The sequence below is a fragment of the Hordeum vulgare genome, chromosome 5H, assembly GCF_904849725.1.
Source record: "Hordeum vulgare subsp. vulgare chromosome 5H, MorexV3_pseudomolecules_assembly, whole genome shotgun sequence".
Classification (NCBI taxonomy): domain Eukaryota; kingdom Viridiplantae; phylum Streptophyta; class Magnoliopsida; order Poales; family Poaceae; genus Hordeum; species Hordeum vulgare.
In genome coordinates this window covers 298,497,199-298,523,019 of record NC_058522.1, presented here as the reverse complement: position 1 = coordinate 298,523,019, position 25,821 = coordinate 298,497,199, and the positions used below count along the sequence as shown (strand labels likewise).

Below are 25,821 nucleotides of genomic sequence, written 5' to 3'. Positions count from 1 at the left end.
TACCGGCCAAGATTTTATCGGCAATCACCTTCTTTGCCGACAGCCGGAGCTCCACCGACGGCAAAGACTTTTCCATCAGCTTTGTGGCACGGGCTGACGGCAAAGAGCAGTGGCGGCAACGGCGCAGGCCGAGCTCCGTTAGAAGGTTAACGGCAGGCTTTGCCCACAGCCGTAGCAAAGCTGACAGCAAAGCGTATCCTCTTTGCCCACAGCCGTAGCAAAGCTGAAGGCAAAGCCGAAACCCCTAGGCCCCCTAGGTCCCCTCTTTGCCCACAGCCGTAGCGGAGCTGACGGCAAAGACGAAACCCCTGGGCCTTGGCCGCCTCTTTGCCGACAGCTGGAGCCCAGCTAATGGCAAAGCCGAGAATTTGGTATTGCCAGGATACACAGGCTGCCGCCACGTGTCTTCTTTGCCGTCAGTCCGCCGATGGCAAAGCCTTTGCCGTCAGTGACCTGTAGGCAAAGACCCTCTCTGCTTTTTTTCATATTTGTTTTCTGTTAATTCCCTGCATTTGCAAAACATAGATACAAACATCAACATATATATATTGAATCTGCCCCTAAACAGCACCACAAGTGCATCACAAAGTGCAAACAACACAACACAAGTGCAAACAACACGAATATATGTCATTAAAGTGCAAACAAGATCACAAAGTATTACAAAGCATCACAAGTGCATCCACAAATACAATTGCATTACAAAGTTCATCTAGGACTACACAAGTGCATTACAAAGTCTCGAGCATCCATCCATATGCCATGCTGCTTTATCAAAATCTGCATAATGAGAAAGAATTTAGAAGAAGAATACAATAAGAAAGAAGTTATCTGAATTAAGCTAAGCAATTAGAAGAAGAATACAAAGTCTCATATTCAAATGCTGATCCAAGCTGATCCAGAAATTTCTATTCAGAAATAAATAAAAAATGCCTTTCTATTGACAGGGGGGCAAGAAACTGTGGCAACTCTATCTTCGTGCAGCCAAATTCACAAACTAATTTAAGTAACATGCAAACTACTGACAACATGCTACACGCATGAATAAACAGAACCAATCACTGTCATGGATTTCGAGTCGCACAACTAATCGATGAGTCGCAAAAAAATGTCGACTCAACTTAGTGTCGATTCAAGGCGCGAGTCATGACTAGTCGCAACTGCAGGCTCAACTTTTTCCGAGTCACTACCCCAGAGCGACTCGCATGAGTCGCGACTCGTAAACCATGATCGCTATGTTTATAATGGCTTTAATTTCTGATTGGTGGAAGTGTTCCTTAGCAAGGGAAAATATGAAAGAGTGCCTTGATTTACTCAAGACTAGCAAAGAGTAAACTTGTACACTATCTTGTCCAAACCAAGCAAGGCATAGCTGATAATCTTTTCCATCCTCAGCATAGCTGTACTGTATGATATAGCAATCTCCGTTGTAAAGTTGCTCCTGTTCCTCGGTGCAAAGGAGGGTTACACAACCACGGTCCACCAGCCAAACCTGTGGTATATCTTATTTTGTTAAAAGATAGATTCATGCATGCATCACATCTAGGCAATGAATTTTACCTTCAAACTACCATTACTACTGATGAGCTACCGAGGTTTATCATCTGGAATTTCTGCAACATCATAGCCCTGATGCTTGAAAATTGCTGCAACATGATTGTGCATTAGACCTTGCCATGATATTCACAAATTTAATGGAACCAATAGATACAGAATAGTATGGTCCTCACACCTGCCACTTTCTCCCGCCCTGCCTCGTACAACTTCTGTACACCATTCTTAGGCCAGTGCTGAAAATGCAGCTTAAAGTCGGCAACTTCATGACCTTTGGTCATTATAACAGTATGACCAATTGATGATCTGCCTTGTAAGTGTACATATTCCTACAACAATATGGCTTTGTTTCAAGCTTATGGAAAGACTAAAGTAGATACCACTAATCAAGCATGTTAGCACCTCCTCATTTGTTACTTGTATTTTTATAAACCATCTGAACTATATTTTTTCTGACGATAACAAATATCTGCATATGAGCATATTAAGAAAACAATTGTGGTTTCGGTAGGAACTTCCGTACCAAGTTAGCCTACAAAATAACTAGCAGATATGCAATTATAGAAAAAAGGAAAATAATCAGGTATCCTTATGCGTACCTCTAATGCTGTAGCAGATGTCTTCCTCTTTGAAACTAGTGTTGTCATCCCTATCCACAAGAATATTTCAGCTCCACAGTCCAGTATGTAACTTCTGTCGGACTTCAGCATTTCTCTTTCTAAAAAATGTGCCTCCATGGGAACAAGGTTTCTCTCGTTAATCCTACATACAGGAAAGTGTACAAATATAGTTTTACATACTAACTCAAGGTTACAAATGGAGTCTGAATTAAGCTGGGGGTAGTCACCAAAAAAGTTTCTTGGGTGAGGTAGCCATCGGTTCCCCATTGTCTGCATCTGGTACATCACGAGGAATAGGCGCATAGCCTCCAAAGAGGTTCCAAAACTCACCAGCATCTGAATCACCAGCAAGCTTTCCATCCTCTACAATCAGTAATAAACAAAAATAAAAATCTTACCATATTCTATCCTTGCTAATGGAAGATATAATTTCATTCAACACTACCTATTATCCCGATGTCACATCTGCCACAGTGTTGGGTTTCTCTCAGATGCTTTATGACATCTAGTGCCATAGCCCTTGTTTGTACACAATAATTACAACCACTGAAAAGGAAAATCTTCGATGGCGTGTCCACTATAAATGCCGCCTTATGATCCAGAGAGGACCGCGAAAATTTAACCTACACACATCACCAGAATTGTCAGTCGTTGGTAGTCTTACATTGACTCACTGAGATATGCTGGAAATTCTTTGATCTGGAACTTTTTACTTCTCTTAGACGAGCTACATGCTCTCCTTCGTACCGAAACATCATGGTCCCGTCACATTCATCCCCAGATCTTCTCCAGTGCGAAGAGAAGCTACCTTGTACAGGGATGATGCATGGTCTGAAGTATGACAAGAACTTGTCGGATTCTTCGCCTTGTGTTTCCCTGTACTGGATCGCGTGAGAGCCCAGCGCCGCATCCAACTCGACGGCCTTGTCAGAGGCCATCAAACAATCTTCCTAGGTCACCACAATGCAGGATGGACAGCAGGACACAAAGTAAGTCATAAGTTAAGAAAAGAGTGACAAGAGAGCCCAATTAAATGATGTGGTCGTAACACACACACACCACACCTCTGTGGCCTCCTCCCCTATCCAGTAATGCACATTATGCCCTCGAGTTCTGCTCTTGACTTCAGCTATCTGACACATTGTACAACATTTGAAATTACTCAGTGATGTAAATAGGCTAATAAAATGTACAGTACGATTTTACAGCTGAAGCAGCCTACCCTGGAGAAGGACTTACATGGAGTATGATATAGCAATTCCTAGTGTAGAACTTGCCATGCAAGGATTTTGCAATTGGAACTACATTGGTGCCCATAATACACCAGATGTCCAGCCCTCTGGAACATTATATTGATTTGAAGTTAAAATTATAATAAAAAAATGTTTATACTGCCTAACATTTACAGCCTAGACTAGATTTTATCTTCCTAACACTTACATCACTGAGGTAAAATTTAGAATAGTATTGGCAAAATGTACTCAGAATTTCTTAAGCCAAGAAATTATTTTCCAGGTTCCTTCCCTGATTTGGGAGTTCCAAGCAATTATCTTTTCTTATACAAATTTTAAGAAGCGCAATGTAATTGCAGTAGTGCTGCTCCTCGGTAAAGAACACAAAATTAATGGTGGCATTTTTTATTTATTTCTGAAGAGAAAGGGGTTTCCGCTTCACAAAAGAAATTAGAAGAAGAATACAAAGTCTCCTAACACTGAAATTCAAAAAACTAAAACAGCAGCTGGCGCGGACGGACCGGCGGGAGGGAGAGGACCCGCGCGTCGGGCGGGGGGGCGGCGGGGGCCGGGGCGGGCGGCGCCTCGTCGTCCGGCGGCTGGCGGCGGGGGGGGCGGGGGGGGCCCGAGCCGGAGGAGGAGGAGGGGACTCCGGCGGCGTCAAGCGGGGGGGGGGGGGGGGGGGCGGCGGAGGAGGAGGAGGGGACTCCGGCGGCGTCGGGCGGGGGGGGGGGGGGGGGGGGGGGCGGCGGGGGCCGGGGCGGGCGGCGCCTCGTCGTCCGGCGGCTTGCGGCGGCCACGCGTCCGGGCGGAGCGGCGAGGGCCCGAGCCGGAGGGGGCGGCGCAGGGCGGCGCGGGGCGGGAGAGGGGCGGCGCGGGCGGGGCGGCGAAGTGCGGGGGAGAGCAGTATGCGTGGGAGGGTGGGAGAGAGAAGAGGTAGGCACGGGGGATAAGGCAGTTTTCTTTTTCTTTGCCCTCAGCCAGCTGTCGGCAAAGACAGCCGTTAGTCTTTGCCCTCAGCTAGCTGTCGGCAAAGAGAGCCCCCGTTTCTTTTTTCTGGTCGAGGCGGCGACTGTGTTAGCCCCTATGCCGTCAGCCTTTCTATGCCGACAGCTTTTTTGCCCTTTGCCGTCAGTTGGCTACCGGCTTAGATAAAGCGGACGACACAGATTTTATTTGCCGTCAGCCCCTCCTATGCCGTCAACTTTTATTTTGGCTGAGGGCAAAGTCTCTTTGCCGTCAGCCCCGTGAAATTGCTGACGGCAAAGCTTAAAGCTGTCGGCAAACTAGCAGATTCCAGTAGTGGTTTTAGGATTATTTAGTGAATCAAATCACCTTGGAATGAGGTTAAACTTGGTGTGGCCACTAAATATAGCTTGGGAAGCTTGCTGGAATTTTATGGGATTTTATTGGAAATATTCCAAACGGTCAAAATAGAAAAAATAGGTTTTCAAGGTTTTGCTCAAATATTTTGAATATAAATAGGGGTTGAAAATCTTATTTATGGAAAATATCTGTCCTCTGAGTATCTCCAAATTTTCTTAGATTTTCTAAGGCAGAAAAGTAATTTTCCATATAGGATTATCATTTCTGGCCTCAGAAATGGACATGCATATAAAATAGGAAAATAATTTATTAAATAATTATTTTATGGTTTTGGAGAGTTAAAATAGTTTTAGAACCAGATCACCATCTTTGGGTAAGAGTACTCCCTCGTCATCAAGGACTTGTAGTGCAACCCAAAGCAAGGTTTTAAAATAGTCAAAAATAAGAAAAGAATTTTGGGAATATTTATATTATGAAAAATATGGTTTTTGACACCACTCAATCAAGCATACAAGTATACAATGACTACCATGGCACTCACAACATTGTTTTTTGAAAAGTTTTAATAAACTCGGATTTTGAAACAACAGTGAAAGTGAGGTGAAAACAGGGTGTGACACAAAAAGGGCTAGCGAGATACCATTGGTGTCATATTATATCATGCTTGTTTTAACAAAGTACTGGTGTTTGAGTTATCTTATTATTTCTCTCTAGTTGATTATGCCATTGATATGAGCTAATATAGTTTCTAACGGTTATTGCCAACATGATTAGTCATGATTTATCATGAAAACCTAGGTGCTCTCTAAGCATGTATATGTAAACAAGAAGAAAAGGGTTCGTAAAAGTTTTTCTTTATCACTTTCAGTTTGTCAACTGAATTGCTTGAGGGCAAGGAATGGGTCAAGCTTGGGGGAGTTGATATGGCTCCATTGTATCTACTTTTCCTAACACTTTTGCTCTTGTTTTGGACTCTAATTTGCATGATTTGAATAAAACTACCCGGACTGACGCTGTTTTCAGCAGAACTACCATGGTGTTGTTTTTGTGCAGAAATAGAAGTTCTCGGAATGGAACAAAACCCTTTGGAGATTTTTACGAAATAAAAGAAAAATAGTGGAACCAAGACACACCACAGGGGAGGCCCCAGGCGCCCACCAGGCACCATGGCTCGCCAGCCCCCCTTCCCCTCCCGCGCGGCGTGATTTCTAGTGGGGCCCATGGGGCTCCACTGACCTTAATTCCAACGCTATTAAATCCTATTTTCGAATAAAAAACTAAGAGAGGAAGTTTCATCGCGTTTCACGATACGAAGCCATCGCCACCTCCCGTTCTTCATTGGGAGGCCAAATCTGGAGTTCGTTCGTACCTCAAGAGAGGGGAAAATTCGGTCTTGGTCATCACCAACCCTTCTTCATTAACAATTGCATGATGCTCTCCACAGGGAGTGAATAATCCCTTTGTAGGCTTTCTGGTCGATGAACAGTTGGATGAGATTCATCATGTAATCGAGTTAGTTTTGTTAGGGTTGATCCATAGCATCCACTATGTTCGGAGATTGATGATGCTATGACTTTGCCATGCTTAATGCTTGTCACTAGAGCCCGAGTGCCATGACTTCAGATCCGAACCGTTTATGTTTTCACCATTATATCTATGTTCTTGATCTGACCTTGCAAGTTATATGCACCTACTATGTGTTAGTATCCACATACCCCAAGCTGACAATCGTTGGGATTCTTTCCGATGATTAACGCAGTATGAGGAGTCCATGTATTCACTATGTCTTAAAGCTTTGTTCCGGTTCTCTATTTAAAGGAGGCCTTAATATCCCTTAGTTTCCTTATGGACCCCGCTGCCACGTGAGAGTAGGACAAAAGATGTCATTTGCACGTATGACTATTTGCCGAATACAGTCTTACCTTATATCAATGAAAGGGAGCTAGTTCTGTGTGGTCCTATGTTATGACTGATACATGATGAATATTATCCAACAATATCTCCGATCCAGTGCCTACAAGTTATCCACATATTGTTCTTGCTAAGTTACTACTGTTGCTACTGCTCTTACAACTGCTGCAAAACTGCTATCCCTGTTACCGTTACTATTGATATTGTTACCACTGCTATCAAAACTACCATATTACTATGCTACTAATCACTCTCCTACAAATCCTAATCTCCAAGTGTGGTTGAATTGACAACTGAGCTGCTAATAGATGAAAATATTCCTTGGCTCCTCTTGTGTCGAATCTATAAATTTGGGTTGAATAGTCTACCCCCGAGAACTATTGCGATACCATATACTCATGGGTTATCAATCGCCGAAGGTAACTTTAACGTTGTCGGTAGCATAATTAATTTCAGCATTAACATTATTCAAGTAAGTTCTAACAAATATTATGGGACAAAAGTTATCTTGTTCTAAACCAAGTACTAAGAAATTTGTGGGATATTTGTCATTTCCACACAATACTTCAACATCTCTAACAATCCCAAGTGGCGATATAGTATCTCGTTTGCAAGTTTAATGGTAACATGTATTTCTTCAATCGAAACATGTGCTATATCATGCATAATTTCTTTACATAAAGTAAAAGGTATAACATTAACGCTAGCACCTAGATCACAGAGGCCATAATAACAGTGTTCGTCGATCTTAACTGAGATAACATGTGTGCTTACGTGTGGTTTATTCTAATCAAGTTCGTCTTATTTATTTCTAAGAGGCTTTCCAAATCGAGCAGCTTTATCACAAAAGTAAATAACTTGCCCATCAATGTTATCAGCTAAGAGATCTTTAACCATGGCAACCTTGGGCTCAACATTAATTTTCTGAGAAAATTTAGGTGTCCTAACATGACTTTTATTAACAACTTTTGCAGCCCTAGCACGATCTCTAATCTCAACAGGAAAAGGGGATTTCTTAATATAAGTAGTAGGAAGAAATGGATCTATATGGTTTACTAATGTTTATTCCTTCTTTATTTCAACAAGTTCATGTTGTAGTTTTTCACTAGGAGGATGGAATTTAAACCACTTATCCTTAGGGAGATCAATTTAAATGGCAAAAGTGTCACGGAAGGTAGCTACTATCTCTGGACCAAGGCTATATTTGTTGCTGAACTCATGAACAGGAGAAGTCTCCATGAAATATTTAACGCAGTCAAACTTCAATTTTATATCTGATGCCTTACCTCTACCGAGTTCCCAATCTTCAGAATTGATTTTAATTTTTCTAGAAGATTCCATCTGAATTCAATAGTCTCCTTCATGTCGGAGCCAACCACACAAGCGTCAGGCAATGTTTGATCATCATGAGAAAGCCGATCATAAAAAATTTGTATGATAAATTCCCTTGAGAGCTCATGATTGGGGCAAGTGCGCATCATATATTTAAGTCTCCCGCAAACTTGAGCGATGCTTTCTCCTTCACACGGCCAGTAGTTACAAATAAAATTTCGATCATGATGAATCAAATGCATAGGTTAAATCTTCTGATGAAATTCCAGTTTCATGTGATTCCAATCCCATGATCCAATATCACCCAATAGCCTATACCACAATAATGATTTTCCCTCCAAAGATAAAGGGAAAACTTTCTTCTTGACTTGGTCTCCGGATATACTTGAAAGCTTAAACAATCAACAAATCTCATCGACATATATTAAATGATAATCAGGATGAGTTGAACCATTATAAGGATTAGCCAATAGTTTCTCTACCATACCCGAAAGAATCTAATAATAAATATTTTTAGTAGGTTCAGCGGGTTGAGGGTTGATTCCCTCAACTTTTGTTTGAGGCGAAGATGGCCCGAACAAGCCACTCAAAGGGTGACCGTTCATGGTGACAAGCAACCGTAAATTTCAGCACGTACCAAAAATGTTTCCTTGCCAATTTCCACTTACCAAAGGTGCTTCAATCCCTGACAACGACGCCAGAAAAGAGTCTTGATGACCCACGAGTATAGGGGATCAATTGTAGTCTTTTCAATAAGTAAGAGTGTCGAACCCAACGAGGAGCAAAAGGAAACGATAAGCAGTTTTCAGCAAGGTATTGTCTGCAAGTGCTGTAAATAACAGTGATAGATAGTTTTGTAGCAAGGTAATTCATAACAAGTGACAAGTAGCAATAGTAACATAGGTGCATAAAGGTAGCCCAAATCTTTTTATAAGAAAGTACATGCCTAAAAATACTCTTATATTAAGAATGTGCTCCCGAGGACACATGGGAATTTCTGCCTAGTCATGTTCATCATATTAAGTTGATCCGCGTTTGCTACTTTGATAATTTGATATGTGGGTGGACCGGTCCTAAGGTGTTGTTCTTACTTTAACTAAAAACCTACTTATGATTAACCCCTCTCGCAAGCATCTGCAACTATGAAAGAATAATTAAGATAAATCTAACCATAGCACGAAACATGAGGATCCAAATTTGCCCCCTTATGAAGCAAGACATAGACTGGGGTTTAAGCTTCTATCACTCTCCCAACCCATCATCCACTTGTTACTCCATAATGATTTACTTTAGGCCCATAACATGCTGAAGTGTCATGTAGTCGACTTTTACATGACACCACTAAAGGAAGTAACAACATACATATCATCAAAATATTGAATGAATGCCAGCTTTATATGATTACTTATAACCAGACTTCCCCCTTTTCCTCAGGAACAATATTTACTACTCACACCTCATCAACATGTTCAACTTAAGAGCTGTAACAAATATGATTAAGGATCTAAACATTATGTCTTCCACCAAGTAATCCAACTAGCATCAACTACAAGATGTAATTAAACAACTAGCAACCCACAGGTACAAATATTGGGTTTTGAGACAAAGATTGAATACACGAGATGAACTAGGGTTGGAGATGAGATGGTGCTAGTGAATATGTTGATGAAGATTGTCCCCCCATGTAGGAGGAAGCTTTGGCGATGACGATGGATATCCCCTCGACGGGGAGGAATTCCTCCGGCAAAATAACTCTGCCATAGAGCAAAAGGGCCTATGCCTAGGTTTCCGCCTCGATACGGCAATGCTTTGTCCCGAAAGTTATATATTGGTTTTTCCTATGGTAAAACACACCATATAGGAGAAGAGGGCCATTGGAGGACCAACAGGGGCCCTACAAGCTATTAGGACGTGGCGTGAGGGGGGTGCTGGCTTATGTCGAGGTGGCTAGGCCTCAGCAATGTATTTTTGGCACAATAATTCTTATATATTCTACAAAAATTGTTCGTGAAGTTTCAGGTCATTTGGAGCAACTTGATTTTTCTCCCTTTTTCCTTGTTTCTCGGTCCAAAATTCCAGTTTCTAGAAAATTTCTAGGCCACAAACTAATGTTCTTCAAAAGGATATTCCTTTTGTGTTTGATTTCGATTGTGTAGAAGCCTTTGAAATAATTAAGAAAGCCTTGATTTCTGCATCTATTGTACAATTACCTGATTGTAATCTACCATTTGAAATTATGTTTGATGCTAGTGATTATGTTGTTGGTGTTGTTCTAGGGCAAAGAGTTGACAAAAAATTGAATGTTGTTCACTATGCTAGTAAAACACTAGACAATGCTCAAAAGAAGTTATGCTGCTACTCAAAAGGAAATTTCAGCAGTTGTGTTTGCATGTGATAAGTTTAGATCTTACATTGTTGATTCCAAAGTTACTATTCACACTGATCATGCTGCTATTAAATGCCTTATGGAAAATAAGGATGTAAAGCCTAGAGTTATTAGTTGGGTGCTTTTACTTCAAGAATTTGACTTGCATATCGTAGATAGGAAGGGAGCTGAAAACCCTATAGCTGATAACTTGTCTAGGATGGAAAATGGTCTTGATAACCCTGTGCCTATTGACGATAATTTTCCTCGTGAGAAACTCACTGTTCTAAATGCTTCACATAGTACTCCTTGGTATGCAGATATGGTAATTACATTGTGGCTAAATATATACCACCTACTTTCACATACCAACAAAAGAAAATGTTTTTCTACGATTTAAGACATTACTTCTAGGATGACCCACATCTTTATAAAGAAGGAGTAGATGTTGTTATTAGACGTTGTGTACTTGAGCATGAACAGAGACAAATCCAATAGAAATGTCACTCTGAGGCATACGAAGGACACCATGCTGGTAACAGAACTGCACACAAGGTACTAGAATTTGGTTTTTATTGGCCAACTCTTTTGAAAGATGCTCCTAAGTGTGTCCTCTCTTGTGATGAATGTCAAAGATTTGGTAACATTGGTAGACGTGAGGAAATTCCTATGAATTATTCAGTTTCTATTGAACCATTTGACGTTTGGTGCTTTGATTATATGGGACCTTTTCCTTCTACTAATGAATATACACATATTGTAGTCGATGCTGATTACGTTACTAAGTGGGTAGAAGCTATTCCAACTAGTAGTGTTGATCACAATACCTCTATTAAAATGCTTAAACATATTATTTTCCCTAGGTTTGGGGTCCCTATATATTTAATGAAGGATGGTCCTTCACATTTTATTCATGGTGCTTTCCGTAAACTTGTAGCTAAATATGATGTTAACCATAGAACTGGATCCCGTTATCATCCTCACTCTAGTGGTCAAGTTGAATTGAGGAATCGAGTAATAATATTAATTTTGCAAAAGAATGGTAATAGGTCTAGAAAGTATTGGTCTAACAAACTTGATGATGCTTTATGGGCTTATAGAACTGCTTATAAAAATCCCATGGGAATGTCCCCTTATAAAATGGTCTATGGCAAAGCATGCCATTTACCTCTTGAGTTATAGATAAAGCTTATTGTGCAATTAAAGAACTAAACTATGGATTTAAACTTGCCAGTGAAAAGAGGTTATCTGATATTACTTCATTATATGAATGGAGGACACAACCCTGTGAAAAGGCCAAGTTGTTTACAGAAAAATCTATAAGATGGCATGAAAAAAGAATCCAAAACGGTAATTCAATGTAGGAGATCTAGTTGTTTTCTAAAATTCTTGTTTCAATTTTTGTGTAGGTAAGCTTCTCTCCAAATGGTAAGGCCCTTATGTCGTCGAGGAGGTCTATGGCTCTGGGCTAGAAAGATTAACAACTTCGAAGGCAACAGGCCGAGACTGGTAAATGGGCAAATAATTAAACACCATATCTCACGTACACCCATTAGTGTTGTAACTAATATTATCAAGTTTTGACCCCAGAAGGACAAATAAAAGTAGAAAAAATCAAAAAATAAAAAGGAGCCAGGGGGACCCCCAAGGGAGGCACAAGCCAACAGGGCGGGCTCACCCCCTGTGTGCGCACTCATATCTTGTGGGGCCCTCGTGTGCCTCCCGGACTATATTTTCTTCGTGGACTCGTATTCTGACCTAGAAAAAATCATTATATATAGTCCTTTCCGTTTTGGTCACTGCATCGCAAGCTTCTCCTGTGTTATTTTTTTGTGCTGTTTTCATGGCAGATTTGGAGGCAGTATTTCATCGCAATATTCAAAGAGAGAAATTTATGTTTCAGATCTCATTGCTAGTTCCCATGTCTATGGGGATATCAATCCTTATGAGTGGTCAACAGAGGAAGGGATGGAGGTTCGCTTAAAAAGGACTGAACATTGAGTGATGAAGAAGAAGAAATGCCTCTGCCTCAACGAGGTGATATGCACGTGGAATTCAAACAGTCAAGCTTGCCAAACAAGGTTACACCTTCGAATACACATTTTACCCTTTATCTTCGTATGCAGGAAAACACTACCACGACTCCTTCCAGTAAAACCTATATTTTGGTGGAGGGAGCAATCATCATCACCAATACACTTCGCAAGGAGAATGTGGACCTTAGGCGAGAAGTTGACAAGCTTAACGACGAGGAGGAGAAAAAAACGAGGTTTTCTTAGGGTTCACCAAGTCAGGAGGTACTAAGGGTAGCACGAAGGATGACGCTCCCACCACCATCGCAACCCCTGCCGGCGATCTGCTGATCTGACATGCAACTAAGGTTGCCTCTCCGATCATCATATCAGGTGTCTTCTAGGGATTCCGGCTATACCCATCTTCAATGGGATCTTGTTGTGACCCCGATCCTAAGCCATAGCAATCCAGCGTGTAACACATCGCATCTCTTTGCGGTCACACGCACGGTTAACCCCACGGCTGCTGCCTTACCTTAGCCGGGACCGTTTGCGCCTTTTGACTCACGTATGCATTTGTGTCGCTAGCATTCCAATGTCGAAGAACCCGGGTCGACATAACTAGTCATAAACTCAAGTGGCTCAGCTGTACAGAGACAGGCATACATAACCCAGCAAAGTAGGCGTCGGTCATCAGCGAGTCTAGATGAGTCGTAGCAAGCTACAAGGACTCCATTACACCGCCTGACATTTCCCCATAGGGACAGACACAACAACTAAGAAGGATACATGTTGGTCAACCAATGTGTCCGGAGTAGTAGTGAACTACCAAGGCTCGGTGGAAACACAAAGGGGCATTTCTCTATATAGAGAGCTACTAAGGGCGTATGACTAGGTGTCGAATCCCATACATATCACAGTACATCACATGTACGCATGACATATTCGATATGCATAGATACAACAATGGCATCACAACATAACCATACAACATCACAACATTTATTTAGAAGACTCGGAAGAGTCTTGCATAATAAGTTCATATAGGTAGGGGTCACATGACCCGACACTCAGCGTCATACAAACCAAGCGGAAGCATTAAAGTTGTCTGAGTACAGACAGTTGAAAGGAAAAGGCATAAAGCTTGACTATCTACATATCCCTTCTGAAAGGGGCCAGGTCATAGCTAGGACACCAGCTACTCGTCATCATCGAGGTCTAGATAGAACCCACATGTTGGCTCTTGGGTATCTTCTACAACATTTATTAAACAAACATGAGTACAAAGGTACTCAGCAAGACTTTAGAACAGATCTATGTACTCATGCACATGTATAAACAAAGGGGGGTTGTGGGGTTTCTTGCAGCAAGCCAGCTTTGACTCTTGGCTAGACTATGCTACAATTTTAAATAGTTTTAAACAACTTTGCTAAGTCGTACACGAGTCCACTACCACCACAACAATACACTATCATGGATTCCTTTCCGTCACCCTACAGAAATGCCATACGTGATACTCACACTTATCTTGATACTTTTATGAGTAGCCATTAAAGTTATCTATGAACAACATATGTCTCCAAGTAGTCCATATCCGCAGACACGGCTATTCGGATAGATCATAACCCTGCAGGGGTGTACTTCTTCACACACGCTCTCTCCACTTATCACCGTGTGCACGTCATGCACCTCGGAAACCTTCAAGCGGAAGCCCAGCGTGGGAGTCGGCCACGACCGTTAACCACGCTAATACCTGGTCCAGGTTTATCGCCCATTTGAGAGTGAACCCACACGGAAGTCCAGCTGAGGTTTCTGCTACGGCCCCAAACGATGTGCGCAGGGTTCCCAAGCAAACCATCCGGGTGCCACTTGGTACACCGTGCCACTGCCTACCGTGTCACAGCCAACCTCTAAGGTCAACACTACGCATGGCCTCCAGCATGACTATAAACACCAGAAACTACTTGCAACTCCTGGACGAGTACTAGGCGATTAATAAGTCGAGCGGGGTCATATTTTAGGGCCCAACATGTGGTAGTAACTAGTCTTGGATTACATACACGAAACTCAGTTCCTAAGGACGGTTCCAATGAAAAAACCCGCCATGTACTCCTACATAGCCTTTCATCGATACCTTTACCAAATCAGGTTCCACACTTATTCTTTGTCACTAGAACACATTCATCCATTCCTGTTCATCACCCAGATGAAACAGACACAACATGGCTCAAGCAACTACTAGGTATGCTAGGTTGCAAGGTTTAGCTATTTACTATGACAATGACAGGTCATGCAAAGGAATAGGTTCAATCTACCGAAGTAAAGCATTCGAAATATTTTGTCCTAATGCAACAAATGAGAGCAGGAGTAGAACATGGGATTATATCGGGATGATAAGAAATGGTGCTTGCCTTGTTGCTCAGCAGAAGGATTAAATCCGCCAGTAGGATATTTAGACGTATCCGGAGGGGCAGAGCCTACCGAAATAATAGCGACAATTAGTATCATTCAAATGCAACGATATGATGCATGATCAGGCATGAAATGAAATGTAGTATGGTTTAATGTGACTAACAGCACCATAGAATGATCCTGATTTTATTTCAAAATTCAAATATTATTTGAAGTAAGATATTTATCAAATTCGTTTAATTGATTTGACCTAATGCTATCTCATAACTTTGTTTGTCATGCACGAAAATAGCATCATTGTGTTCATTGAATTTTTCCAATCATTTTACATATGTTATTTGTTAGATTTGGATTTATATTTAATTTTCTATGAATTTTCAAAGTTTTGAACTTATTCTGGAATTGTTTTACATCAAAAATAGAACTATTGCACAAGCATGACATCAGCAGGTCAATCTCGCCGTTGAAAGTCAAACCTGACCAATGGGACCCACTGGTCAGTGACTCTGGTTAGTTTTTAGTTAAACTTTAAGTTAACTAGCTAATCAGTAGTGGCTGGCCCACATGTTAGTGACTGTTTAGTATTGAATATTTTCTTTAATTCCGATTAGGTAAGTCCTAATTAACCAGGGGCTGGCCCCACTTGTCACAGACTCTGGGAGTCAACCCACCGGCGCTGGGGGTCAAACCCACTAGCGATGAGCCGCCGGTGGCTCCAGGGACGGCGGAGGGCATCAGAAATGCTCCTCCGGAGACCAAACAAATGGCGGAAGGCACCAGAGGAACGACCCTTCGCCTGCGAGTTCATTTTTGCAAGTCTTGGGGCTTGAAATGGCTGGAGTCAACGCCGGCGACGAGCTCGGCGGCTGCCGGAACTCGGGCAACGTCGAGGTCATCGAAACAGAGCGCACTACGACTATGGCTAAGCATATACCCGTCCTACTTGACAAGCTGGACCCGATGGTGGCCTCAGAATGACCAACCGATCATCGGAGGGTCACCGGCGACGAGCTTCCGCGGCGGATCTTGTCGGGCTCCGATGAAATCGAGGCTTAGAGCTCGGGATCGAGGGGAAAAAGAGGGGGAAAGACACCCTGAGCTCACGGGGGTTGTAGAGGCGTCGAGAGCGGGCTTGGGGATTGCCTGGAGAGGGAGAACGATGGCGGTGACGTCAGCGATCCGAGGATGAAGATGACATCGATGGGGCAATGCAAGGCTCGGGGGCTTGATTTCGTTGGCATGGACGACGAACTCGACGAGGTGGAGAGGTTGATGCACTGGGGGAGGCTTGATGTCGTGGGAGACGACGGCGAGCTCGAGGTCGAGCTCGGCTCCAATGGCGGCTGAGAGGAGAGAGGGCAGGAGACCGAATGGCGAGGGGGAAACGCCTGGAATGGGTTGCGGGGGAGGTTATCTTCCTCGCGAGCATGACAGGGCGGCCAGGCAGGCACCCAGGTGCGTGGCCTCGCCGGAGGAAGCGGCGGCCACCTCCTGCTGCCTACTGTCGAGGAGGAAGACGACAGGAGAGGAGCTGGGTTGGGCCAAGGTGAGCGACAGGTAAGGTTTTCCTATTTTTTTCATTTCTGTTTTCTGCTAAACCTTTCTGGCATTTGTTTTATTTTATTTTGGCTCCAAACTTTTTCTATAAATAGTGAAAATAGTTGTGAGTGGTATTTGAATTATTTCCAAGCCCACATAATTATTTCAACATTTTATGATATTCTGAAATATTTAAAACCACCTATTTGGATAATAGCAGTGGCTTTTGTGAGATAAATGAAATTCCAAAATAATTTTAAAAAATAATATCCACCCCTGAAATATTGTTTCCAATATTTATCCAAAAGGGTTGGCTTTTAGGAAGGCCATTTTGGGTTCATTGAACTTTTGCTTCATTTGATTGAGTTGAATATAGAAGTGCTAGGGTTTTTCTTTGATTCCTATTTTCATTTTTAATGCAAGAATAAAAACATCAGCACAATCTTGCAAAACACTGAATGGAAGCTAGGGATGTCACAGATCTCTTGCTGGATCTACCCTTTGCTTGGATTTCTCCAAGGGGCTGGTTTTTGCTAAGGAGATCTATTGATCTACCCTTTGCCTTTAGCCGGCACACTTTTAGATTGACTAAACATTATGTGGCAGCTGCCATTGAATCTGGCATTGGAGGTTCGGCCATTGATCTAGGTGTGTTACAGGTGCAAGATAAAGTCTTCTCTTTTAATGTTTCCTCCAATCAGGTTGAATTTCTGATTGTTAAGCTTCGATCCTATTCTTGTTTGGTGTTCAAATGTTTCTTTCATCTATGGGGGAATGGAGGTCCGAATTGGGTCAAAAGAATTCCGCACTTGGAAAAAGGAATGTTATGCTGAATGGATATTGATTAGTCCTTCTAAGCGTCGTGCATCTCTGGGTTATTGGCTATGAATCAAGCTCCTGTTAATTCATCCTTTAAAAAGGTGGACTCTGTGAAGAAGCTCTTATCGTTTGTTACCATTCAAAATTATCCTATCTATCATTGTTATCGATATGTGGTGTTTCAGAGTGATATTGATGTTTTGTCAAAGGATGCTAGGTATTCTTTCTCTGAGCATGAACATGTGATCATCCGTCCCTCTTTAGCTCCTGATCTCAATTGGACATTCTCTCGAGTGCATGTTGTATTTGGATTGGTCTCTTCTCCGGTGATCTCTCCTCCTGCACTGATGTCTTCGCTACTGATGTCTTCGCCGGTGTTGCACAATTCTCTGGTGTGTACCTCGAAGATGATGCCCTCCACATCTTCAAATTTGGTAGGTGCGGAGTTGATGGCACCTTCCACCCCCGATATCCTCGACATGAATGAGGGATTTTAAAATCTACGGACGATATCTGGGCTTAGTGATGGGCTGGGGATTTCGGAATCGGCCCAACCACCCCTTACAAATGATGTAATTATCGCATCCACCCAGGAAGCTGAGAATTCGTTTAATAATATGATTTCTGATATGGTCTTCAAAGTTCTAACATGTCGGATTTGTTCAAAGGAAGGACATTTGGCGAGTAATTGCCCTGCAGTTATGGTTTGCATTGCATGCTCAAAGGAAGGCCACCATAGGCAGGATTGTGCGGCATGGGCTAGGGACTTGGGTCTTGTTTGGAGGGTGAAACCAACCGTGCCGGATTTTGTGGGACCCACCACTTTAAGTCCAACTAGGCAACTCCGCGATGCTTCATGCTTCCGTCATGATACTTCTTCGTCCAATCCCATCATCCAGCCAAACCCTCCATCCTACCCTCTGCTGGTTACCCCCCCCCCCTCATCCTTCGTCAGAAAAACCTACAGAGCCAACGACAAACTTCAGGCTCAACCCCCAGCGATTTCTTCTGGCAAGTCATCAGATTATTGATGCTCGCGAACACTGTCTTCCTCGAACTTTCGTCACGCTTCCATCTGGCGTCCAACGGCATCATGAGGAATTCATCATTGTTGAGGTAATGTCGCTTCCTAAACCTAAAGACATTGGATTTTTGAGGGAAGCTGTTGTGGACTTGCTTGAGCAGAGAGGTGTTCAAGTGTTCTCAGTCCAGCCATGGATTTCAGGAGTGGGACTGTTTAGATTGAGGGATGCTGGAGTTCGTTTTCATTTGTTTCAATTCCCTCCTATAGCTATGTGGGATGACAGATTTTTTCGGTTCATGAAGCACGATGAGGGAATGGGATACACTGGGGCTCGGGGTTTTTGTGATAGCTGCTTAATGTTTTTAGGAGTCCCTTTGGATTTGCGCATGATTGAACATCCGTGTGCCGCGGTTACTACTTTTGGCAAGTTCCACTATTAGGTCAATGGCGACCCTTACCTAGCCATGAGCCTTGTTTTTGCGTCTTTCCCTCGGGATATCCTTGTTCCTTGGGATGTAGTTTTCAGCGATTATGCGAACAGAGGAGGAGCAAGGGTTTCCTAGACAGTTCCCTGCAATATCTTGGGTGCAGACTTGCCAGATCAGATTCCTGAAGATGAGGACCCAATCCCAATCAATGGCAATCCACACCCTTTGCCTGATGAGCCATTTCCTGAGCATCACAATTTTGTGCTCCCTCCTGACCCAGCTTTGGGATGGAATGATCTTCCTCTAGTTCCACCCCTATGGATCATCAGGTTGATCATGATAATTGGGTCCATGGGAATTGGGGTGAAGATGAACCGCAATAGCAGCAGGAAGAGGATCAGCCAGTACAACATCAAGGATCTTTTGTGATTGATCAACCCTTTGGTTCAGTTTCTGTCAATGACATCAACCATCAGTACCAGCAAGTTGTCCAGGAGCCTCAACAAGTTCAGCATAAGCAAGAACAACCGGAGCAATAGTTGGTCATTGTTCCATACCAGCCACCAGTGATCAATGAACATCAAGTTTTTGTGGGAGCAGTCAGATTGGTTTATGGTCCCCCTTTGCCACCTGAACTTGCTTGGAGGAGGACTTTCCATACGTTGCTACAGGGAGAGATGTTTTTATAAGTTTCGAAACCCCTGTCAGTTAAACCCTTGTCTCCTATCATTCTATCCAAAAGGACCTAGGCTCTTGCTTTTGATGATGTTCAGACTCTCCCTCGGATCCAATGGAGAGAGGCCTGTTCAACTTGGTTTGCTCAGACCATTGCAAGGACCTTGTTGCCTCAATTGGAGGATTCTGCAGTTGCCTATTCCTAGCCCGTGGAGGATACTCTATTAGAGATCAACCTTGGGGAGGATGTCGTTGTAAGGGTCACACCATGTTTTTTGGCCTCTCCCGCCAAGCGACGCAGCTCCAAGGCTCCAACCCCAATGGCTGAATCTCAAGTTCGCAGATGCACTAGGGGTTCAGTTCAGCGGGATGGCTTTAAACCCGTGTTCTTCGAGTTAGTCTCACAGCCAAAGAAGAAGAAGCCGCATTGTAATCCTATCAATGATCCAATCACACCAAAGAAGAATCCGGAGGAAGCTGATGTCCCCCCACCCACACCAATCAAGACACTCCAAGTGATTGGCGAGGAGCTTGGAATTAAAGGTGACAAGATTTCCATGGAGCAGCTTATGGCTGCCCCTAAGACGAAGCAGGATGCAGTTTCTGATGATTAGTATCATCTCCACTCATTGGGTTTGGCTCGCCCATAAGTTTGTCGTTACCTGTACGCTTTGTTTCTGTTGCCAAGACTTACGTTTTATTTTGGTGTGTTGTAAGTCCGTGTATCAGTACTGTGACAAGACATGTTATCCTTTAATGTGCGTGTGTGTTTAGCTAGTTGCTACGTAACCTACCAATGGATGTTATTCTCTATGGTTATTAATGGTTAGTAACTACCATAAAAATTGGAACATTCTCTACTAGAATGTCAGAGGTTTGAATTCACCAGCTAGGCAGAGTGCGGTTCGGCAAAAAATGGAGGAGAGTCAATGTGCGGTGGCTTGTTTCCAAGAAACAAAATGTGCATCTTATACGCTTAATGAGATTCGGTCTTTCTGCCAAAGCAGTTTGATAATATTGCTTTTGCCCTTTCACAAGGTGCCTCTGGTGGTCTTTTGGTTGTTTGGAATTCTGCAGTTCTTCATGGGGACTTAATTGAATTACAATCATTTGGAATGGTCATTAAATTATCTTCCAAAATGAGTGCAGATGTTTGGTCCCTAGTTAATGTTTATGGACCCTCTCAAGGAGAATTAAGATACAACTTTGTTAATTGGTTGCTTAATCTGCAAATTGCTTTTGAGGAGAATTGGCTGTTAATGCGGGACTTTAATTTTATCAGATCTCATGATAACAGAAATCTTCCATATGAAGAAATGAATGATATGTTCATTTTTAATGAAATCATTGGGCATCTGGGGATAGTTGTGTTGGAAATATGCACTAGAGGCAATAATAAAATAGTTATTATTATATTTCCTATTTCAAGATAATCGTATATTATCCATGCTATAATTGTATTGAATGGAAACATAAATGCATGTGTGGATATATAGACAAAACAATGTCCCTAGTGAGCCCCTAGTTGACTAGCCTGTTGGTCAAGGATGTTTAAGGTTTCCTAGCCATAGACAAGTGTTGTCGCTTGATGACGGGATCACATCATTAGGAGAATGATGTGATGGACAAGACCCAAATTATGAACGTAGCATATGATCGTGTCGTTTGGTTTCTATTGTTTTATGCATGTCAAGTGTACATTCCTATGACCATGAGATCATGTAACTCTCTGACACCGGAGGAATGCCTTGTTTGTATCAAACGTCGCAACGTTACTGGGTGACTATAAAGGTACTCTATAGGCATCTCCGAAGGTATCTGTTGAGTTAGCATGGATCAAGACTGGGATTTGTCACTCCGTGTGACGGAGAGGTATCTCGGGGCACACTCGGTAATACAACATCACAAACAAACCTTGCAAGCAACATGACTAAAGAGTTAGCCACAGGATCTTCTATTACGGAACGAGTAAAGCGACTTGCTGGTAATGAGGTTGAAATAGGTATGGCGATACCGACGATCGAATCTCGGGCAAGTAACATACCGAAGGACAAAGGGAATGATATACAGGATTGTGTGAATCCTTGACATAGAGGTTCAACCAGTAAGATCTTCATAGAATATGTAGGATCCAATACGGACGTCGAGGTCCCGCTATTGGATATTGGCCAAAGAGTGTCTCGGTCATGTCTGCATAGTTCTCGAACCCACAGGGTGTGCACACTTAAAGTTTAGTGACGTTTTCGGCATAGTTGAATTATTGATGTTGGTAAATAAATGTTGTTCGGAGTCCTGGATGAGATCCCGAACATCACGAGTGTCTCCGGAATGGACCAGAAACGAAGATTGACATATAGCATTGTTGCATTTGGCTTTCTGAAAGATTTCGGGTATTACCGGTAAAGTACAAGGAGTGACGAATGGGTTTCGGGGTTTTACCGGAATTGGCCACCCACCCGGGATAGGAGCTAATAGGCCCATGGGTGGCGCACCAACCCTTAGTGGACTGGTGAGGCCAGACCAATAAAGCTATTTCGGTTCAAGCAAAAATAAAGGAAAAAAGAAAGAAAAAAAGGAAGGAGGTGGACAAGAAGGAAACGACTCCTCCACCAAACTGAATTGAAGGAGGAGACTTTCATCCTGGGCTCGGCCGAACCCTCCTACTTGGAGTAGGAGGCAAGGCATCCTCCCTCTTGTTCTCCTATATATGGCGGAGATTTGAGAGGTTTTTTGCACCTCAAGCCTTTGTGCAACCCTTTCTCCCTCCACTACTCCGTGACACCTTGTAGCTAGATCGGTACGGCATGGTGAAGCCCTGCCGGAGTAGCTCCACCATCGTCACCGCTATGCCGTCGTGCTGCCCGAGAATTCAGCTAGCTCTTCGTCCCTCTTGCTGGATCAACAAGGCGGAGATCGTCATCGAGCTGTATGTGTGCTGAACGCGGAGGTGTCGTCCGTTCGGTGCTAGATCGGGATGGATCGTGGGACGGCGGCGATTTGGATCACGAAGACGTTCCACTACATCAACCATGTTTCTTAATGCTTCTTGCTTAGCGATCTACAAGGGTATGTGGATCCGATCTCCCTCTCGCAGATGATCGTCAACATGATAGGTCTTCGTGCATGTAGGAAAAGTTTTGTTTCCCATGCAATGTTCCGCATCAGTGGCATCATGAGCTAGGTTCATGCATATATGATATCTAGCATAGAACACAAAAGAGTTTGTGGGCGTTGATTTTCAATTTGCTGCCCTCCTTAGTCTTTTCTTGATTCAATGACATTGTTGGATTGAAGCGGCTCGTACCAACTTTACCGTACGTTCACGCGAGACCGGTTTCATCGACAGACATGCAACTTGTTGCATAAAGATGACTGGCGGGTGTCTGTTTCTTCAAATTTAGTTGTATCGGATTTGACCAAGGCGATCCTTGGAGAAGGTTAAATAGCAATTTGCATATCACCGTTGTGGCTTTGCGTAAGTAAGATGCGATCATACTAGATACCCGTAGCAGCCACGTAAAACTTGCAACAACAAATTAGAGGACATCTAACTTGTTTTGCAGGGTATGCATGTGATGTGATATGGCCAAAGACATGATATCATATATTGTATGTATGAGATGATCATGTTGTAATAGTTAAATATCGACTTGCACGTCGATGCTACAGCAACCGGCAGGAGCCATAGGGTTGTCTTTAAACTAACGTTTGTGCTTGTAGATGCGTTTACTATATCGCTAGGTGGTAGCTTTAGTAGTAATAGCATAGATAGCATGAAAACCTCGATGGAGGCACGATGATGGAGATCATGGTGCGGTGCCGGTGACTATGGAGATCATGTCGGTGCAATGATGATGGAGATCAAGAAGCACAAGATCATGGCCATATCATGTCACTTATGATTTGCTTGTGATGTTAATCCTTTTATGCACCTTATTTTTCTTAGAACGACGGTAGCATTATAAGGTGACCCCTCACTAAAATTTCTATATAAAATTGTGTTCTCCCCGACTGTGCACCGTTTCGACAGTTCGTCGTTTCGAGACACCACGTTATAATCGAGTGTGATAGACTCAACGTTCACATACAATGGGTGCAAAACAGTTGCACACGTGGAACACTCGGGTTAAACTTAACGAGCCTAAGATGTACAGCCATGGCCTCGGAACACAAGATCCCGAAAGGTGGAGCATGAATCATATAGTTGATATGATAAACATGGAGATGTTGTAGCGACCCGACCTGAAAACGGCCAAGTCTCTGGTGTTTCTGTACCATCCCAAGATCATGCTGGTGCACACACAGTGCATCAATCTATATATCAAGAGTTCAATCACACAACTTTATTAATCGGATCTCATATCGAGTACTTTATTACAATAAAGATTACAATAAAGAGGCTGAAGGCCAACTCATGAGATAACTAAACGAAGACTAGCGGAAGCTTCAAAAGTAGTCGAGTCCATCTGACTCCAGGGCATATCACCGAGAGTAGATCGTGACCTCACTCCTGGTCGGAAATGTACTCTACAACATGACACGTTGCAGCCGTGTAGGTCAGCATATTGAATATGCCATCAAGTCACAAAAGAGAGAGGTGAAAAAGTATCATCTATACTATATGCATATATGGCAGGTGGGCTTGTAAGTTTTTAGCGGAAAGCAAAATTTTCTCCTACAACAAGAGAGGGGCTAAAAGTAAAATTTTACTACATTGTTGGTTGTTAATGAGATGGTTCCACCAACCATATCTCATACCCAAGTTATCAATAATACCCACATCATTAATATTATTGGTGTTGGCAATTCTAAATAATTTCAGTTCCTTTGACTCAAGTTGTCCATGACCATCGACACGGCTAATCGATTAGGTTTGAGTACTCTGTAGAGTTTTGCACACATTCCCCACAAGATTTGATCGCCTCCGTTGGAGTGCTCGCACTTCATGGTGTTTGAGAACCGGATGATCAAAACATGGTCGGCCAACGGGTTCCTCTGACCCACTGTCAGTGCCAATCCAATCCTACCGTTCTTCTACATCTCGTAGCACCACCCGTCCAGAGTCACCGCGTTGTCCAACCAAGCCAGATCCAATAATAACTTGTGGCTGTGCAGGTAAGCCTTGGGTCTTGAAGAATCCATCCATCTCTTCGTGCCTGGGTGAAGCTTTCCGCAAGATGTCATGTCACTTCCCCATGCATCCCGGGTCGTCCACTGGTTTCCCCAGGGAGCCCATCAAAACCGTCCTTCACCCAAATGTGTGTTGCATGACGAAGTTGAAAAAAATCTTGAAATCTTCCGGTCTTGGTTATTAAACTCTCACAACACTCTTGATAAACACTCATCCAGAACCTCGTCTACTAAAAGCATAGCCAAATAAAATTATCGTCCCGGGCCAAGTAACAAGGGTGATGGGGGCCTACCACATGATAGTACATCAAGATCCAAATTTCCAAGTACCTACTTTTCATGAAATGGGTGGAGAAGGTTGAACTACAAAGCATATAAAACCATAGGTAAAACATGATCAACGTGACTTGCCTTGCTGACGACTATCGAACTCGAGTGCTTCTAGATAACAAGCTTCGCACTCAGGATGATCTACCGAAACAATAATTTCACACAATAGGCGTTACAACAACAAGTAAACAAAATAAAGCAACAAACAAAAAGTAGCTAGAACATGAGAGAACAAAATTGTCCTACAAGAACTAAAACAGAATCTGTTTTGTTGAAAACCCCAAGATAAATATCCTAAAAATTATGAAATTAAACCTACTAATAAATAAGATCACTAGTGATAAGTAGCAAAAATAATTAACTCAAAAGCTATTTTTAAACTCCCGGTATTCACAAAACAAGGTTTAAATAAAATCTGTTTAAACTCAAAATTTACAAATTCAAACTTGGTCAAATTTTATATCTACAGAAAATAAATACAATTTGTGATCCAATGCAAAAATAATCACCTGATTTGGAGTTATAGAATAAACATTATAAAGATTCTAAGTTTAGGATCTAATCTGATTTCAGAAACGAAAACAGAAAAAAGGACTAGGCTACGTGGCAGGCTATGAGTGGTTGAGAGGTGTGTGTGATTTAGCCTAACTAGCGAACGGCTGCAAAATAAATAAAAACAATTCAGCTAAAATTAACTTAACATAAAACCGCAGATTTCTTCTAACTAAACAAAAGGGGCATGGGGTTCTATTCTCTACCGTTCTAATAGGATCCGGCAGATGATAATAAAAAGGATGGGCTCACCGTGGCTGTGGAACTCCGGCGAGGCTTGAGGCGGAGGCCGAAGGTGGAGATCGAGGGCGGCGGCGCTCTGGCGGCTGGTTGGGGCGGCAGTGGTGTCCAATCGGCGGCGGGGTCCCTTCGCCTTCCCTTGGTGGTGGCGGACGGGGGCTTGGGGGCGAGGGGAGTAGTCCTCCTACGTGGGAAGCTTCGGCCTGGACAGGAAGTCCGGTGAGGCGGCGGCGGTGCTAAGGCAAAGGGTTCGGCGGGGTTTCGTGGGGAACGGAGAGAGGTGGACGAGTGCTTCTTATATAGGGGCTCGGGAGGGGCTG

General features: G+C 42.9%; 1 pseudogene; it reads right to left on the bottom strand.

Moving 5' to 3' along the window:
- Positions 1-912: 912 nt before the first annotated feature.
- LOC123396627 lies at positions 913-15,572 on the bottom strand (annotated as a pseudogene).
- Between the last annotated feature and the right edge of the window lie 10,249 nt (positions 15,573-25,821).